This window comes from Triticum aestivum, chromosome 2D (genome assembly GCF_018294505.1).
Source record: "Triticum aestivum cultivar Chinese Spring chromosome 2D, IWGSC CS RefSeq v2.1, whole genome shotgun sequence".
Lineage (NCBI taxonomy): Eukaryota > Viridiplantae > Streptophyta > Magnoliopsida > Poales > Poaceae > Triticum > Triticum aestivum.
Window position 1 is genome coordinate 394,564,693 of NC_057799.1, and position 4,248 is coordinate 394,568,940.

The window sequence follows — 4,248 nt, forward strand, 5'->3', positions numbered from 1 at the left end:
TATTTTTATTTTTTCAGGTTCTTTACAACCCACATCACCTTAAAATGGTACCAAGGACCCTTTTCCAGGCCCCTTATGCATACTCGATCGATGATCCTCTCAAAGGATCATACACCAAGGCGAAAAGCAGCAGACGTGCGGCAGAGTATCCAAAGGATCTTCAAGATCATCTTTTCCTTTTTAGGACCTGTATACAGCTTTCCCTTGTGCTCGGCATGTAAAATAGCCTCAAGGCCTATCGCATCCTATGTAAAAATATGTTTTGACGTATCAATCAAACTATAATGGAAACAGTTTCGCCCAACCTGGTTCAGTATTGGCTTATTTCCTAATCTATATTCCCTCTTTACGTTGGATTGTCGTATATACCTCGGCACGATTCAAATCGCCAGGGGCTCTATCCGGCCACGTATATTTTTCAAACAAAAGAAGTCCGAACACTTTTATAGTACACTTCCGCGTCCCGAATATGGCATTATATGCATTGGCTCCGAATCATGTCTTTGGTCAATTGTTGGGTTGCCCGGCCCCTGTGATTACCACCTTACGTTCCGCTTGTTCGGCTAAGGTAGTAAAGGGAGAACTACTGCAATTGTGTTTCTGGTTCATCCGGTCAAACACCTCAGTAGAGAAAGCCGAAAACTGACTGTCATGATGTGGCCAGAGTTGGTCAGCAATTTGGCAACCTACTAAATCTCTAGTGATTTCTTCTGTATTACACGAAGGACTGGCTCTTTCCAGTCACGCACTTAAGGCATCCAAGTTCGGATAGACGCACGCGCACCGGGGGCTATCTTATAGTCCCATCGTCAAACTCCTATGGCTAAGTGAGAGTGATAAAGCCGCATAGTCCGATTGCCTGGTTCGCCGCACTGACACCTCCTTCACGGACCAAGACATTGGGTCAAGTGTGGTTATGTGCTATCCCGGACACCCCCATAGTATCTACGTGGGGGCTGAAGCCGACGACTGGCAAACTCTCAGGGATAAAAACGGCCGCACAGGAGGAAAAACACTTTAAGATAAATAGCATAAATATATTAGAAAGCCTTGGTTTATACAACGTCTGGGCAGTTCAGATACATTCACTCAAACATGATGTCCTTCGAGCACTGGCCCTCCATCAAGTAGGCACCCTCCAGGACGTCTTAAAAATAGCGCTCCGGCTTGCGGCGGTCCTTGCCTCCGGGTGGACCCTCAACTGCCACGATGGCGGCCTTCATTTTCGCCCAATGCATCTTGACACGGGCAAAGGCCAGCCGCGCACCTTCTATACATGACGGCTGCTTGACCGTGTCAATTCGGGGCAGCGCATCAACGAGTCGCTGCACCAGGCCAAAATAGCTGCTTAGGACGGGTTCGGCTGGCCACAGCCGGATTATGACGTCCCTCATGGCCAATCCGGACATCCTATGCAGCTCGGCCCACTACGCCATCTGGTCATTCAATAGCGCTGGGCGCTCCTGCACCGCGAACTGTGACCAGAATAGCTTCTCCGTCGTGTGCCCCTCCTGGGCCCGGAAGAACTGCGCGGTGTCAGCGGCACTCTTCGGAAGATCCGCAAAGGCATCTAGAGCACTCCACAGTCGAGTGAGCAAGACATACTTTTGATTGCCGAATTTTCTCTGTAAGATAAAGGGATTACCAGCCGCTATCTGTCTAGCTTGCTTGATCTCCTCGCGCGCCGCCCGAGATTCGGCCCGCGCCTCCTCGACCTCTTGAAGGGCCTTGGCAAGGTCGGTTGCCTGCGCTTTATTCTTCTCCTCTAGGGACTCGCACTTGTTGGCGACGTCCTTGAGCGCCTGCTCCACTTCGGTCACCCGCTCCTCGTATTGGCGGCGGATGACCTGCTCGGACTTCAAGTCCTCGGCCGCTTTATCAGCGTCCGCTTTCTTCACCCTTGCCTGCTCCTTGGCCTGGGCAAGTTCACCCCTGAGGGTCTCGACCGCAGCAGCACTGCCTCAATCATACACATAGCAGCGCATGAGCTTCGACTCATAATCTGCATATTAATACAGGCATGAACCAGATATTCTGAAACATACCTTGCGCTTCATCAAACCTCTTGTTAATGCGGACAAGATCCTCATCGGTCAGCCCCAGCTTACGCTTGAGCTCGGATACTTCAGCGGCCTGGGCGGTTGCCGCTAACAGTGAAGCTTGTTCCTCAAAATATACAAGCATATTATCTCCTGCGACTATTATCGATCCTCTGTTCGGCCTTCTTTCGAAAAAACCGGACATAGTCTCAGGAGCTACTATCTATATACAGGCATATTCCTTCATATGAAAAGTGGTCAAGAATATTACATCGCATACCTCGAAGCCTGTTAGCAGGCTAGTGAAGGCTTCGTTTAGCCCGCTCTTGGCGGACTCAACCTTTTCAACCACCACACCCATCCTCCTGCATGATGGAAGCACATTGCAATGCCTCCATCAGTATGTTTGGCACCTTCGGATTAGTGGAGGTCGCCGCTAGAGTTGGCGCTCCCCCTCCGAAGGGGGTCGCTTATTCGGTTCCGGAGCCACTTGGGTTTCCGGAATGTTCTTGGGCTGGGGGGCGGACTGGTCAAGGCCCCCGCCGTCAGTCTCCATGGGGATTGCCTCCCGTACAGCTCCGTTACCCGGAGAGGCCCTTCGGGACAACACTTCGGTGTCGTCCGTGGCGACAGGCGGGGAGGCTCGCGGAGACTGATACGTCCATTTTGCATCATGTTTTCTTACTGTTATTTATAATGTTTTTATCCATAATAATGCGTTTTGGAGTAATACTAATGCCTTTTCTCTCATAATTTGCAAGGTACACACCAAGAGGGAGAATTCCGGCAGCTGGGAATCTGGACCTGAAAAAGCTACGTCAGGCTACCTATTCTGCACAACTCCAAACAAGCTGAAACTTCACGGGGATTTTTTATGGAATAAATAAGAATTACTGGAACAAATAACTACCAGAGGGGGGCCACCGGGGGGCACAACCCACCTGGGCGCGTCAGGCCCCCTGACGCGCCCTGGGGGGTTGTGGCCTCCTCGGCCCACCTCCGGTGCCCATCTTCTCATATATAGGTCGTTTTGACCTAGAAAAAAATAAGAGGAGGACTTTCGGGACAAAGCGCCGCCGCCTCGAGGCGGAACTTGGGCAGGAGCACTTTTGCCCTCCGGCGGAGCGATTCCGCCGGCGGAACTTCCCTCCCGGAGGGGGAAATCATCGTCATCATCATCACCAACAACTCTCCCATCTTGGGGAGGGCAATCTCCATCAACTTCTTCAACAACACCATCTCATCTCAAACCCTAGCTCATCTCTTGTGTTCAGTCTTGTTACCGGAACTATAGATTGGTGCTTGTGGATGACTAGTAGCACTACTAGGAAAAGGCTTATACATAGAAGTTTACTAGTAGCGCGTGTTAAGGACCCCACGCTACTGATAAGTACCACTAGCGTCTGTTATAAAGAGCGCTACTAGTACAGCTTAGCATTAGCGTGGGTTTTCAGCGGGCACGCTACTGGTAAGTTAGCCACACCACACCCCCCGGCCAAAAAATAGTAGCAGCGTTGGTACTCTAACCAGCGCTATTGTTAAGAAAATAGCAGTAGCGCCTGGCCACCCAGAAGCGGTACTGCTACTTCTTCTATGTGTAATCTTTTACTAGTAGCGTGGGTTTTGGACAAGCGTTATAGCTAGTTTTACTTACCAGTAGATATTTTGGCTGGCACACATAGCAGTAGCGCGCTTTGGTGCCCCGTGCTAATGCTATGGTTGCTAGCCAAAATATCTGCCACCTTTTCCCCCTCTTCTTCCTCCCCCTTTCTTTCTCCCCCCTCCCTCTTGCACTTGCTTGTTCTTCAATGATTTCCCTCTTCTTTGCCCCTCCTACCCCCCCCTCCATTAATGCCCTCCCTCCTTTCTCTTCCTTTCTTTTGCCCCTCCTCCCCTTCTCTTATTTGCCCCTCCACCACCCCCTCCATTAATGCCCTCCCTCCTTCCTCTTCCTTTCTTTTGCCCCTTCTCCCCTTCTCTTCTTTGCCCCTCCACCACCCCCTCCATTAATGCCCTCCCTCCTCCCTCTCATAGCTCTCTCTCTCTCCCTAGCTAGTTGGAGCTATATTTATGTAGGTACCTCACTATCTAGAGCTACTAGCTAATTATAAGAAGGTGCTCGATATCCCTCTCGACAAATAGGTGAGCAAAAAGAGAGTTGTGCAAGAATGGAAATATGTGTGTTTGCTATTAGGACCGAAACTATGTG